Raw genomic sequence first — 16,114 nt, forward strand, 5'->3', positions numbered from 1 at the left:
AGTTCATTTGATCATTTGGCGTCCTATTTGTTTCCTGATTGTTTTTTTCAAGAATATTTAACAAAGTGCGGTGAAAAGGAGATGGTTAATAATATGACCAAGGCTATTAAAATGTTCAGCCACGGGAATGGTTTTGTTTTTGCTTTTGCTATAAAGATGCTCGTGGACACATTTATGAAGCTCGTGTGTGGTTTCTCCGATCTACAGTAGATTACATTTCTTGTAGGTGATTACATAGATATTCCGGCTCGATTTCTTCAGGTTTACTGAGCTCAGAACGTACATCCTCGATATTCACACCATGCCAAATGTCCATGCATGTGCAAATGACAATCATATGTATACCATATCCTGTACTGTGTGAAATGGTAAAAGTAACCGGTTTACGAAACGACAAGGTGCCAAACTCAAGAAACATAGCCCTGACGTGTTTGTTTTTCAAAGTGGACCTCGTGTGCCGATGTAACGTATATAAACAGAATAACAGGCTGACTAAAAGATATCAAGATATAAATTTGAGCGTATCTCTGTTTTAAAATTTGATTGATTAGGCACAGAAGTAAAAATAATAACTAAGGCGAATATTCCTGATTCGACTGAAAGCAGTTTATTTCATGAAGAAAAGACTCTCTGCATATAGCTCATCCTCGTCCTATTGGCAGCCTTATATTCACTGTTATACTCAAACTACAGCATATACTGGAGATGCTTTACAACATCATATACTTAAAATCTGTCTTATATTTACAAGTAAGAAATTAGATGCTCACCGTACATTCTCCTGACTTCTGATACAATACTGATACTGGAGTCAGTTCTGGGAGCTGTCATTTTCTGGCAGTAAATGATACAGTGAATCCTGGAACTAGTATCGTTGCTCAGCACGCCAATCCATTCAAGTGTTCTACGAGAAAAAGATTTGTCGTCGAAAGCCCTGCCATTAAGCATGTCCTGACAGCGCTTCCACACTATATCTGGCAGTGCATTGCCGATATCATCAACTGTTAGTAAGTGTTATGGGATTGGTGTCACAGAAGTACAGGGTTTTACCTTTATATTTGACATCATAACGCGAGCACTTCTGTGTTCCACCTGATGTTTCAGGATACTCCTGTGACAGAGGCGCATTAGATCCTGTCAGTACCTAGTTTAGGGAAAGACCCAAATCTTTTGAATTTCAAGTGCAGACAACAAGTTAAAATAAATTGAAAATTAAATGAATGTTGATCTCGGGCTAAAATGCTCTACAGATCGACGTACTTTAACGTGCAACTTCTTTATTCTGTATTTTCTTTCGAACTAGAGAAGCAGATCTCTAACGTCTAGCTGACAATTAGAATGATGTAGGTCTATCACTTCCTCTGAACCGTATATAATATTATTTTCCATCTCCTATTTTCATACAAGCCGTGCCTGTGTGTGAGACAGCTTTCTATTCATTTCAAGACAGTAGCTTAATGTTTTGCCGTTTCATCCTGTTTCATGCTCACAAAGTCATGATTCAAACCGAATCTCACTTTAGATAACTTCAAGGGACTTTTACATACCTAATCAAGGCCATGCATAGGCAATGCATTCGGATTGTTGCTTTTTTAAATATTTACGCGCTGCGGAGTATTATTTAAGTTAGTATAACTGCATTGTTATTCGATTGTACTTTCGATTGTTAGAACGTAGCAGACGATTGACGTGCAGAAGCATCAGGGCTTAAATTGCTTTCACATCGTGCATTATATTACCATGCCCTGTCCATCGCATTTTAATTGGTCAAGCTGAACCACGTGACTGCCCAAAAAATATACAGTAATGGTTTGTTTACATGCCCATGAATATGAATAATATCTTAAACATAGTAACTTTACAGCTAATACGAAAATAATGATTTGTAAAAAGACCATTATCAATCACAAAATAAAACAGAGCACTTGTGAGCCTTGTTGAAACACTTTTTTTCAAAAAATCTCCGGATCTGCAACATTTTTGCAGCGCGCGCACTACTCAATGACAAGCTCTAGGGCCCCATTGTCGTTCGCACTAGAAGTTTCTTTGGGTTTGTTGATAATATAATGGAAATCACAGACTCCGCGCTAACCATGAACGTTTATTTATGGGCGCGAGGGAGAGGAAAGACAAAATTAACGGGAAAAGCTTAATGTTTGGCTTTCCTCTCGCCCTTGCCCGTACATAAACGTTAATGGTCAGCGCGTCGTCCGTTATTTTCAGAGTATTAAGGTTCCAAGACAAGAAATTTACCATTTTAAACTAACAATTCTCTAGTGTTTAATAAGCTCAGAACCCCGGTAAATTGTATATTTTCGGAAAGCCTAGATATAGGGGAACATTTTGGTTACCAAAATGTCACCATTGTTTACATAACTATCATGTGGCAGGTAATTTGCATAACCTTTCAAAAATCGGTTTTCCCTATGTTTTGTTTCAATGCTTTAAGATATGTGGCTGAAATTCATGTGAGTGCAAGCTATCCTACAGGTCTTCAAAAGTGTGTCTCAGAATTTTTTTAAACCTTCTTAAACAGTTTTTATGCCAGAAAAACTTCCAGAGCAGTGAATTTTACCATAGTTGATTTCTTTAAAATTGTGCTGCAAAAAAACTAAGCAAGATATAAAAAATCTGAGACACACTTTGAAAGAGCATTGTGACAGCTTGCATTCCAGCAAGTTTGAGTAAGATATTTTGAAGTATTGAGACAAAACATAGGGAAAACCGACTTTTGAAAGGTTATGCAAATTATCTTGTCACGTGATAGTTATGTAAATAATGGTGACACTGTGGTTACCAAAATGTTCCCATATATGTAGGCTTTCAGAAAATGTATACTTTACGGGGGTTCTGATTTTATTAACCGTTAGAGAATTGTTAGATTAAAAAGGTCACATTTCTTGTCTTGGAACCTTAATCTTATTGTTCTGGACATGACAGTTTCACTATAATTGGCAAATATATGAAATATATGCTATCATAAAAATAGTGTACATTTGTCAGATATATATCAATAATGCATCATTAGGTTATAACAAGTGATTACAATGCACTGCATTGTATTTCATCTTTTTTTCCTTGCTCCATTATGACAGTCTGTGCTATAAACATATATCAGTTAGCAATAGTAATTGTAATCATCGCTGAAGTTCTTACCAAGTTATTATAAAAGTTCATTTTCTTTGAAGTGCATTTGAAGAGTGTCACTGTACATCATATCGCTAAATGCATTCATTCTTTCACATTATAAACCCTTGCATGACGCCTTCGACATAGCTTATAGAATGTGTTGATTGTTACAGATTAACCGGATTATCCAATAAATACGATGTTTTGATCACAGATATTGGCACATATGTTTTCTGAATTCAGGTTAATGAAACAAACAAAGAGTAAATATTAAGTGTTGGGCTGTGGCTGCATTCAAAAACACCTCTGCAGGGGGAATTTAGGGGGGACTCGAAAAAATTTACAACATGCCAGGGGGTCTGAAAATTTATTGTATATCAAATTCCTTTTCAACTACATTCCGGCACGTTAATTTCCTGTCATTTCAATTTTCGCCGCGCCTTTCGGGCCCTAGTTTTAGGGTATGTTAAACAATTAATTGATCCAATCACTGGAATTTTAGACAAAAAATATTCCAATCTCATGTTCCTCTTCGTTATACGAACGAAAAGGGGCATTATTGCACAATCCACAGCCAATTCACAGACGGTGGTATTTATAAAAATGTGAACACAATTTATTTTTAAAGCATTGAGCTTTGATGAGTTGTTCCTGAATGCACGCAAATACACACAAACATAAGGACGCACATAAACACATTCATACATACAGTCTGTATATCCTTACTGTTCACACATATATCATTTCGCAAAAATAAAAGAATCGGAAATAAAACATTAATCTAAAATATGCAGATGACTGGTACAACTTACGCTGCCCTACGTTAGCACTGAAGACGTTTCCTTTTTGTACTCCAAGGGATACAAGCCCTTTATCTAAGCCCTCGACGGACTCCTTAATGTTTTTGGAATCATAAGAATCATAACAACGTTTCCCTTTGACCACACGGCTTATCCAGCCATCTGAAAAAGGGGAATCACTCCAATATTAAAGACTCGGTGTCTTTGATTCATTAGTTTGTGGTATCATCTGAACATTTATTAACTTTTCTTTTCAATTGTGTTGTCAAACATTTTCCCGCCACTTACAAATGGAGGTCACCAAAGCGGTAAAGGCTAGTGTCATCGCGATCACAATCTGAGGAATTTGAAGTGAACAATAATACTTGTTTTATTGTAGTTAAATTGGCCGGGTTCGAGGCTGTGAGTGGGACGGTCTCCGACGAGGCCACTTAATAGTTAATCAGTATTGGCTTCGACCTCAGAGCGTTCCCCCACCCTCCCACAGGCGTACGGAATGTTTCCTAGATCGTCGTCGGATGGGAAGTAACTGACACTGTACTGTGAGGCCGAAGGCCGAACCTCGGTACTGTATAGAATAACAAGGTATGTCACGGAAAAATCGACCGGTGGCCCAAACAAACGAAATAAAGCATCTACCTCAAAAAATTACATCGACCGGTCGGAAATACCTTCAAACTTTCAAATCTTTACTCTGGTTACAGAATTCTTTCAAATCTGCCAGTTATGGGCGATAATTGACTGTCCGGCGAATACTCGCACTTGCATTGCCACTCCGCCATTTTGAATAGCTGTTTTACTCCCAAAAGCCTTTGCAAGTGGACGAGTGACCCTGACCCCACAACCGCTAAATTCAACCGTTAACCGTTAGGTAAATTTCATACTGTCAGTGAATACATCTTCAGCTATCTGGCAACAAGGCAATCAACGCAAACCATTGCCTCGGCAGCGTGATGTTCAAATCCCGCCATCTGACATTTGCAAACAAACTCTTCACGGGGTCACTTGTCCACTCGCAAAGGCTTTTGGGAGTAAAAAAGCTATTCAAAATGGCGGAGTGGCAATGCAAGTGCGAGTATTCGCCGGACAGTCAATTATCGCCCATAACGGCAGATTTGAAAGAATTCTGTAACCAGAGTAAAGATTTGAAAGTTTGAAGGTATTTCCGACCGGTCGATGTAATTTTTTTGAGGTAGATGCTTTATTCGTTTGTTTTGGGCCACCGGTCGATTTTTCCGTGACATACCTTGTTATTCTTATACAGTACCGAGGTTCGGCTTCGGCCTCACAGTACAGTGTCAGTTACTTCCCATCCGACGACGATCTAGGAACATTCCGTACGCCTGTGCACCCTCCCTCCCTATCCTACTAGCTTGCAATTGAATTTTTTTCTTCTTTCTTCTTCTTCATTCTTTCTGCTTTTTGTCTTTAGAATATGTATCTTATTACGCCTGGAGTGGCGGAAATCGGTCATAGCCTGTCAACATCGGAATAAAGTTGTTGACCTTGACCCCCCATCTAGTGCAAGAAGCGGTATACAAAGTTGTATGCAAATGAGAACAAGTGTCGCGAAGTGTAGCGAAGCTAAATTAAACTACAATTGAAAGCTTAATGTGTTAGAAGTGTTGGTTTGTATTGTATAAAGCATTCTGTAAAATTTGAACATTCAGTTTCGTTGACGTATTGTCGAAATAAAGCTGAGAATGGCGTACTTGATTGCTTGTCATGGAAGGATATACATGTGTAAAGCGGACCTATGTTTCGCTGACCGCACACGGTCGGCGCGGTGACCGGTACTGTGGATGCAGAATGAAACCCTTGGCCTCGGCGAAAGTTAACTCAACGCGGCGCCGTATAGGCTACATCGTACTCAAGCCAAGTCTCTCTGATGATAACTTATTTGCTCGAGTTGTGAAGTCCATCCTCCCACGTAAGTACTTCTGTACTGCCAATTAAAATATGTTAGTAGCTGTGCGTGCGTGCCACGAGTCGACTGTGTGTTCAACACACCACCGTCCCTCGTGGGTGGAGGGACGGTGAACACACTGACTCACAGCTCTGCCACGCAGAGGTACGCTCGATCATATTATACTCGAATTGACTGAATTTGATATATTCATTGCACTGATTTCGGTGTATAGTCGATCATATGTGGTGTGACAGTTGTGTCAACATATGGTCATACGCTAGAACCGCCGAGGATCGAAAGAGTGAACGTTGCACGAAACCGCAGGTTATTCACGGCATGGGTATATTAGCTGTGCGTGGCAGGACTGTGTTTTACCGGGGTTATACGGCCTCCCGCCTTATAACGCCGGTAAAACATTGCCCTGCTGCCACGCAGAGCTGGGGTTTTACCCTTTCGTCAGCTGAGGTAACCTGATGATTCACTGTATAAGTATCGCCGTGCGTACAGGTCTCAGGCGTGGCGGAGGCCGTAACGCCGGGAATACAGACCTGTACGCAGCCTCGCAGGGCTACGTAGTGTACTTGCTTAGTCACACACGTTCTTTTTTCGTGTTCGTGTCTTAGATTTTTTTCATATGTGGAACACGTACACGTACATACGTACGGGAGCTGAATTGCATTACATACGCTGGCGATTCAGTGTACTGTACAGAGATGTTTGATTAAAACGATATGGCATCAGCGGCCAGGAGGTACCGTATCATACGGATAGAGGTCACACTGTGAGATCATGGAGGTAGAAGGAGAGATTACCTCCATGGTGAGATCAAGCTTGTTCTCACGGGATCGGAAGCAGCTGTGCCGAGCCCGTATGCTTTATGTTCGGACAGTGCATGCACTGACGAAATTTTTGTCAAGTAAAATGGTTTACATGCTGTACAGTATCATGGATCGTAAGCATGAGTGTGTGTTCACAGTTTCCTTACCTACACTCATGGAGCTAGGAACAAATACCATTTCTGGCTCCATGCTAAACTGGTGTATAAAAACTCCGGTGTGTGCATAGTTAATATTTAACTTTGCAAATTATTGCATATTTAACTTCATGGAGTCACAGATTTGATAATCATTTTCATTCTGAAGGTCTGAAAGTCCGCTCTACAATTATTGTTTACATGTAGCGTTCAGGGAAATCAATCGAACGGGACCTTGTAAACTTCCGGTTCAGGGGAAAGGCTGGCAGGTAAATGAACAGAGGCCACATATAATCCATGTAGTGCATTTGGTGAAATTCCAAAATTTAATTTCTTGTACATAAATGCCCTTATCACAGATATTTTAACAATATTAATTAATGATTAATGTAATTAATGTTATAGAAATAATGGGTGATGCTCTGACCATTATTATTCATTTATGGCCAAGGGCGAGAGGAAAGTCAAGAATTTACAAGGCTTAGCGAGCAAGCTTATTTTGGCTTTCAGTCTTGCCAAAGCCTATAGATAAACGTTAATGGTCGGGGCAGAGCCTGTTATTTCCATGATATTACCAACAAACCCTAGAAAATCATCAAGATTTACAAAAATTTCCCATGTGAAAGACAACGGAGCCCCAGAACTTGTGCAATATTGCCTGAATACATGGGTTTATGTGCCAGAGAACAGGTGACAATTTGCCAGACACCAGGATGGCAAATCGTTTCCTGCTGCGAGGGCACATAAACCCATGTATTCAGGCAACAATATTTTTATTACATGCCTCTGGTTATAAATGCTGTATGACATTTAGTTATATGCTGGACATTTTCAAACAGTTTTACCATTATTGACCAGCATCAAACGGATTTTAACGAAGGTCAAAATAGAAGTGTGCACATGTATATTTTACATCTATCATTCAGGGTCTACTTAGATGTCGAAAACATTGTAGGGCTTCACTGGCCTTGGTAACCATGGAAACCAGTCAGTACATCGTTCACCGACCCCCTAACTCCCGGATGTTCCTTTTCAAATCAATTCATTGATTTGCACTCACATCAAGGCATGTAATAAGCAATGCACAGTCATGGCCACCCTAAAAATTTGGCAAATCTGGAGATTTTTAAAAAAAATGTATAACTTGGGCCACAAGTGCTTCATTTTGTTTTTGTGATTGATTATGATCTTTGTACAATTGACAATTTACATTTTGATGAAAAGTCACAATGTTAGCAGCATTATTTATATTCATGGACATCAAAACAAACCATTACATACTGTGTATTTGTGGTCAGTCACATGGTTCTGCTCCACCAATTAAATGAGATGTCTATAGCATGGTAATACATAATGAATGAGTGTATGATTTTACTGATCTTTTGACCCATATATCATAGCTTCTATGATTAGAAAGTTGAGTATCCATTGTACAGACGGTGAGAAATAGGACTATCTGCAAGATTCTAATTCATTGTATTCGTTGACATTTGCCTACAGCTGTTAGTATACCTCGCGTAACCTGGTCGTAAAGCCTCAGAGGTACATGTATGTGAAACTTAGAAGGAACAAGAATCAAAAGATTGATAACTGCTCTTTGACAAAATCCTTCATCAGGTAAGATTTGATTTTCAATTTCCTGCACATGTCTCGTTCGTTATCAGTTAAGCTTTTCACATGCTCGGTTTTATTTGGCGGAATTGTAATACTTTCTTCAACATCAACTCCCTCAATGCTCTCTACGTAACTTTATACATGTAAGTATTTCAGAATATGCGTCTGTAGTGTGATCTCCTTGGCAAAAAATTCAACAGGACAAAATAGAGCAAGTGCAAATGAAATTCATGAAGTTCTTCTGTTTCAAACATAGCATCCTTACAGCTGAAATAATAATGGATAATTCTGCAAGCGTTTTAACCTTTAGCCTCTTTATCATTGGAGATTATTTATATTTTTATACAAATATGTGAATAATATGTATGATTGTCCCAATCATGTTTCATATTAATTTGATGTTTCTCAGTAAACTACATGTACAAGAACTCGCAGTATAAAACTCGATGTTTTTAGGTACTTGGCTCTTCAAAGATGTATGGCTACTTTAAATGAATCGTGCATTTCCAACCCTGCCATTGACAACACTTTATCTTGTCAAAGTTTCAGATGCTTGGTCAGAATGCCATGCTTAATTTGTACATTTTTAATGGTTTCATATAGTTTGTTGTTTGTTGTTTATTGTTTATTGTACTTCATGCATTCATATTATTATGTTTATTTTATGGAGCCTGTTAATGTGACTTGTTCCTGTTGGTCTTTCTTTGAAATAAATATATAAAGATATTGCTACTTGCTTGAATACACGTCTTGACCTACATTATGTACCTGTTTCCTTTAAAAGGTCCACAATCACCAGTGATTACAATGGGTTTAGGGCAAGTTATACCAGTGATGGAAGGTTTAATAAAATTACAGAAGTCATAAACAATCAAGTTGTCTTATCTTGCATATAAAAAGCCATGTTTTAGAATGAACTGATGTAAACTAATGTCAGCAATTTGCAGGAGATAATATTTACATTGCATGATTCAAGTTAATGTTTCTTTTCACCCAATCAGATTCAAGATCCCTTGCTGAGGCAGTGCATACTGGGCAATGACAACCAGGTGAAAAGCAACATAGTGACAATACCATCCTCCATTGCAAAGCATATACACAGTGTGTGGCTATGCAGAGAGCCAACACTGAACAGAGATGATGGTGTTGTCATCAATGCAGAGCAAAAACCTGTGGAATTGAGGGAATCTTTCATCAATATTTATTTTTCCTAAGACAATGGACAATGTGCTGTGGCACAGGTTTGTACTTACACTGTTCAGTGTTTCCACTGGGTAAATTTCCCTTAAACCATTCTGGCTAATTGAGACCAAAATTGATTAGCCAGAACTATAGCCATCAAAATTACATGTAATTGCATTTATGATTTTTATCCAACTGACAGTTGTATATATATACTCAGGTGGGTCCTATCAGTTGCTACAGTGGCAAGATGACATTAAACTGGTCCAATAATCATTTCTATTCAAGGTAATACATTACCAGGTCCATTGGACATTTGTGATTTAAAAATTAAGTAGGACTCATCCTGACCGACTGATAATTAGTGGCAATGAAAATAAACAACTATTTTTTATGGAACAAACTGCTTTCTTAATAACATTCACAACAAATTTTATTTCCTGTGTGCCACACACTTATGTGACTTAATTTTGCACTTTTGTAAATGTATCAAGATGTATTACAAGTATTGCATCATTGACAGGGTAACTTCAAGATGTTTCCTTTGAAAGATCCATAGCTTCTGCCTCAATCATCAAGTGCTTTCAGTTCTCCAATCACAGAGTCTGATTATTAAACCAACTGTTCACTTAAAGAAGGTGTACTCCAAGCAGTAAATGCTTAATAGTTTCAAAATCAAACTGGGTGTATACATGTATTTTAAAATATCCTGTCTGGCCACTTTATATGTCTTACAGAAAAAAAAAAGCTGACTCTTCTCTTATTAAAACACTAGTCATGGAAATTCAACAAACTATTCCTGGTACACTTTCTTTTTTGTAACTACTACTACCCTGCAACTCTGCGGACAACCTGTGCAATTATCTTTTTTGCTTAATTGTACTCGAACACGACTTAGCATGTCGCAGTGTGCTGCTTGTTGTTCAGCGTAGTAAACATTCAACAGGACAACATCCTGGGCATATCTTCATGCAAATATTATGACCAATGCCTATCCACAATACAGTGTTACTCAGTACGTGTACACATCATGGCAGGAGGTGACCCCAGCCTATATCCACAAACACTTGTACACAGTATGGAAGATAACCCGGGCCTATCCTCAATCCAAATGCATTCACATGGTATGGAAGATGGCACAGACATATATCCACAATACACATAATATATGCAATGGAGGATGGCCTAAGCCAATACACATACATGCACACAGTATGTACATGTATGATGAATCAGCTGGCCTATATAGAATACAAAATGGGAGATGACTAAGGCCTATCATTAATACAAACAGTCTGTACCTGTATCGTATTCAGGATAGGCCCAGGTCATTTTCAAAAATGTGTACCTGTATTGTATTCAGGATAGGCCTGGGTCATCTTCCATAGCAGGTACCTGTATGTGTATTCTGGATAGTCCAGAGTCACCTGCGATGCTGAGTAATTGTTTTGTGGATAGGCCTGGGTCATTGTATTTGCATAGGTTATAACATTTGCATGAAGTTTGGCTCAGGACGTCATCCAATTGACAGTTTACCACACTGTGCTCATTAATAGCTGCCTCTGAGTTTGCTGCAGTAGTGTCCTACGGTGACGTTTTTGAAACACTGGTTTCATTTTATTCACCACCCTTGCTGTCATTGGCTGCTGTTGTCTGCTTAGTTTTTGAAAATATACTGCAATCAGTATTTCCTGACTATGTTAAAGCATTGTTTACAAAGCACTTGTCATAAAATAACAAGGTCATTGCATGCAGCCATCTGAAAGCATGGCATATAACTTCATAAGTTACTGATTATAATAGTTTTCTGAGACTGCACACTAAAGCAAGGAAAGAATGACCAGCCAGGGATGTTGAAAAATCTCTCTGCCTTTTAAAGGTGGAGCCTCCCTTTAAAAGGACGCAAAGCTATAGCAGCGTTCATTGTGTTAGTGGACACCAAACAGTCAACACAAGGTTACACGCTCCAGAAAATGCCACTTTTTAGTTTTCCCCGGCCACAAGAAGGCAGACAGACTGCCAAGCGGTCAGCGTGAAGTTGCTGCCGATCGGACTCTGTGGTTATATTAAAAGTCTAACGCGACTAGAAGACAATTTTTAGGAAATTCGAGTGTTTGTTGTGACTGTTGGCGATTTAAACTGACCGTCAATCAACGCTTGTATAAACTCTGTTTGCAGGATTAGCAAAAGGTGATAAAAGGTTGAGATCAGTTTGTGTAATTAATGTTATAGAAATCAAACATCGTACTGGCCAAGTGTTTGACTGGGAGAAGAACTCCACTAATGCGAGAACCTGGGATTGAAAAGTGCGGCTTTAACTGCACTCTCGATCAGCCCCCTGAAAAATAGCACAGACCAGTTTGGCGAAGGATAGTTGAAAAATATTTCCCAATCTGCAGACATTTCATTTGCCATTTCACGCTCTTGCGAATGGCAGCGGAAACACTGCTGTTGTCATACACATTTGTAGTCCTTTTTTTAAAATACCCTCTTGAGTAGATCAAATGTATTACACCTCTACCATACTATTTAATCAGTAACTTTGTTGTGATAATCATTGCTTACACATTTTTGGTAAAGTTATTTTCTCTTATTTAGCTGAATTTGCTAAAAAATTTTCTTGCCACTTGGCACTCTATGAATTGCCTAGTGAAATGCAGATGATATGATAAATGCACATGACTAGACATTCAATACATGTAGCTTCATTCGTAGGATCCATAAAACTGTTATGATGAAGTATATTCCAATGAGAGAATACATCTGGTATGCACACGTGATTTAGAATGTTTACATGTGTCTAATGCTTATCATCATTAGGGTTAAGGACATACAGAGTGTTTGCAATTCATTGTAGTACATCCCATCACCAAATGTATTTTAATCATTCCGGTTATCATTGTTATTTAAGAGTTATAAGTAATCACGAGTCTATGTGTTTACAATTCAGGATCAGCAGTGCATGCTGCGCAATATCAAGGATGAGAAATACCATTGACCTTGACAAAGAGCATTAAAGACAAAGTGGAGGGCTTGGGATTGGACTTGGATCATGACATTATTACGAAAGATGAATGGAAATGATCAAACAACAGGTAAATTTCCATTTTAGTCCTTGCACCACAGTATATATATACACAAGTGGCTGTTGCAAAGATGTGCTGGAACTGGTATCTTGTAACTTGCACAAAGTGTTTTATGTTAGTTGTCTTTATAGCTATACACATGTCTAGCATGTTTACAATTACAAGAATACTATTTAGAATCACAGGTTCACAAAAATATTAGTGATACATTTCTGTATTTAATTGACATTGCCAGCTGCAACTATGTAGGTACATCAGTTTTACACTAATTCATCCTGAATTATACACAACATGCATGTGACAGCAATCCTCATTCTTAAACTGTGCAGGACATTGGTTGTTGCCAATCTACATTGTATTACATATGACATGAGCAAGAAGGAAAAAGTATGGTTTAGATGTCTAGGTTAGAGAAACATGCATATAGCGGAGAGAAAAATAAATTTATTGGTCCTTTACACAAGAATTCTTGGATATGTGACACACAAATAAACTAACTTTTGTGAAGAGAAATTATTATCTTCCATGATTTGTCCATGATTATCTTCCATGAGTTTATTATTATTACTATGTTAGGGAACAGGTGTGTATATCCATGCAGAAGAGGAAGCAGGATAAATCCAAAACCGACTATAAGGCAGCATTTTACCATTCAAAGAAAGGAACCAACCACCAGGGACAGTTGTCTCAAGATGAAGACAGTGGGATTGCACCTCCATTTGGTAGAGGATTTCCTATTAGTCAGTATGGTGGAGAGACGTGCACCCTTACACTGCTCAGCACACAGATTTGTGTATGTTAGGATCAGAGGCTCCTAAACCATAGCACCTACCACAGATAAAGAGTGGCCAACTTAACAGACAAAACCCTCAATACTAAGCATCATCAGATACAGCTAGTACAGAACTGTTGAAGGTATATAATTATATACTGGATATATAATTATATAATTATATATCCAGCTCATAGAGAGGAAAAATTCAACTTTCAGAGCACTGAGAAAAGACAATTATTATTTCATGCCTCCCCTCAGTATCATGGTGATCTCTGTAGTATAGTAAAGGACCTGTAGCTAGTTGTCACTTGTGATGATTGTTTATAAACATTCCATTATAACTTCTTTTCTGCTCCAGAGGGTGTACATGTCAATCAGGACCCAGATTTACATATACTTGTCAATAACATTGCAATGTGCACATGTATGATACACTTTGTTTCCCAATGAGCTTCCAGAAGAAGAACAAAAAACTGGAGTTGATATCAAAAGAAATTGTGAAAATTCATCAAAAAATTACAGCAACTGGAGCCCAAATTTCATGGGGAGCTGTCATTATTTACGGAGTACAGGTCGGAGAGGAGATGTTGGAGGAATTTCGTCGGAAACTCTAAATTTTGAGTACCCCCCAAACCATGATGAATTTGAGTAACCCCCCCCTCCCTTACATGGAAATTTTGACTGACCCCCACACTCAATTTTGAAAAGTTAAATTTCAATACATGTATTTCTACAATTTACATAAATACAGCAAGAGGAAAGACCATTCAAATCCTTGTGTACCCTGCGAGATAATCATTGGTTATCTCATGACGGTTGAACAAGGTGAAACCAACAAAATGAAATTCAAAGTCACAACAAAACATAGATGTCAAAGGTTACACTATAACCAGTATACAACCACATACAGTTTGTTGTATGTATGGGTATCATAACAGGGTCCTCACTAGGATATCCGACAGGGTAGACTTTGAAAGTACAGATTGAAGAACATGCAGGGCTGATGGGGAAAGTGTCCGCTTGGCTTGCTCCCCTCCCTTGCATGGAAAAGTTTGAGAAATTGTAGTGTGCATTGGTGCAGTTTGGTGTAATCTAAGAGGTATTTTCAATGTGTAATTTTACTGAGTAAAAATTTGTAGAAATTGATGTGTGAAGTAGGCAATCTGAGAGGTGTTTCAATACATTTGCACCAAAAATTGAATAACCCCCCTTCTTTCTCTCAACATTTTGAATAACCCCCCTTATAGCTTTCAATATTTTGGGTGACCCCTTCACATTCATCTGACCCCCAGGCTGTAACTAATGATGGCTCCCTAGGAGATATATCTTCAAGCTTGTGCGATATGGATTTCAGGCAATGTCAACTTGTGGACAAAAGGATACAGAGAATGTTGCAGATTATTGCAAATGGGACTAACTTATGAATACAGCACACCAAGTCACATTCCATTATCAAGAAAAAAAGCTCAAAACTACATCTGAAGTTGGCTTTGGAGATAAAAACTATTGCTTGCAATCATCGACCCTCATTACTCGCAACGCGCTATGCCAGAGCAAAGTGTACATATTCAGAACATCAGTTTGATCGTTCATGAGATTCAATGTTAAGTACCAAGTATTGTTGTTGGGGACCGCTTGGCAAATAAACTTAATATATTTCAATATTACTAAGATTACACAAAGAAACCACAGCAGTTGCCTGTCCCATTTTCTCGAAGGTGTATGTTGCAATAAGTGAAAATATCTCAACAAAATTCACCTTTAGCAGTCAGACAAGCTTATGAAAAATAGAGATTTATATATGTAATCATCACTTGTTTATTTGTATTCTAATGGATATAACTTTAAAAGAACAGACAGGGAATCAAACTGTTTTCTATTTTAGCTCTGCAGTTAGTGTGAATGAGCCTATCTTGTGTACCCTGGTAGGTGTGTGTTGTTGTTGGTCATCCGTCAACTTTAGCATTTTTGGGGGTGAATTTGCTTTTAAGCTTCACTATCAGCAAAGCAGAGCTAATCTAATGAGTGGATATGTATTGTTGTTTGTCAGCCTTTTAGCTCTGCTGTCAGCAATGCGGAGCTTATCAAATGGGCTGATTTTACGTCATTGCCCATCTCTCCCTCCGTCCATCATCCGTCCGTCCGTCATCCATCACAATTGCGCTCTTCTCTGAAATCACATAAATTGTCTGGTTGCTTTGAAATTTGATACTCGTGCAGAATTTGCATATTTCTATATTTTAGGTATTTTTTTGCTGTTTTTGGTCACAAAATCTATTTCTCTGAAGTTGCTTATCTGATTGCTTTGAAATTTTATATGCATTTCACTTGGGGTGACCTCAGTTAGGTTAATTGTTCAAATTTTAGTGAAATATGCAAATTTGTATTTTGAGGCAATTCTTGTCATTTTTTTAGTCCCCATGGACACCGTCCGGGGGACTTATAGGTTTGGCCATGTCCGTGCATCCGTCTGTCCATGCATGCGTGCGTCCATTCACGCAGATATCTCAGAGATGCCTGGAGCGATTTCACTCACACTTGGTACAAGGATTACTTCATAAATCATACATATGCAAATTGATTTGTTTTGTGATATGATCCAATATGGCTGCCATGCGGCCATTTTGTTACGATTTTTTATGTGCA

General features: G+C 38.4%; 1 long non-coding RNA gene across 4 annotated transcripts; it reads left to right on the forward strand.

Annotated features, from left to right (window-relative positions):
• Window positions 1-5,812: 5,812 nt before the first annotated feature.
• Window positions 5,813-15,154, forward strand: LOC139128914 (uncharacterized). Of its 4 annotated transcripts, XR_011551450.1 has the most exons (6): window positions 6,009-6,162; window positions 6,981-7,080; window positions 8,312-8,428; window positions 9,427-9,666; window positions 12,558-12,702; window positions 13,270-15,154. It is a non-coding gene; the product is annotated as an uncharacterized lncRNA (long non-coding RNA). The 4 variants fall into 4 exon arrangements; XR_011551448.1 differs by lacking the exons at window positions 6,009-6,162; window positions 6,981-7,080 and adding an exon at window positions 5,813-5,859; XR_011551451.1 differs by lacking the exon at window positions 6,981-7,080 and having other exon boundaries at window positions 6,013-6,162.
• Window positions 15,155-16,114: the final 960 nt, after the last annotated feature.

The sequence above is a fragment of the Ptychodera flava genome, unplaced genomic scaffold, assembly GCF_041260155.1.
Source record: "Ptychodera flava strain L36383 unplaced genomic scaffold, AS_Pfla_20210202 Scaffold_78__1_contigs__length_561843_pilon, whole genome shotgun sequence".
NCBI classification, from domain to species: Eukaryota; Metazoa; Hemichordata; class Enteropneusta; family Ptychoderidae; genus Ptychodera; species Ptychodera flava.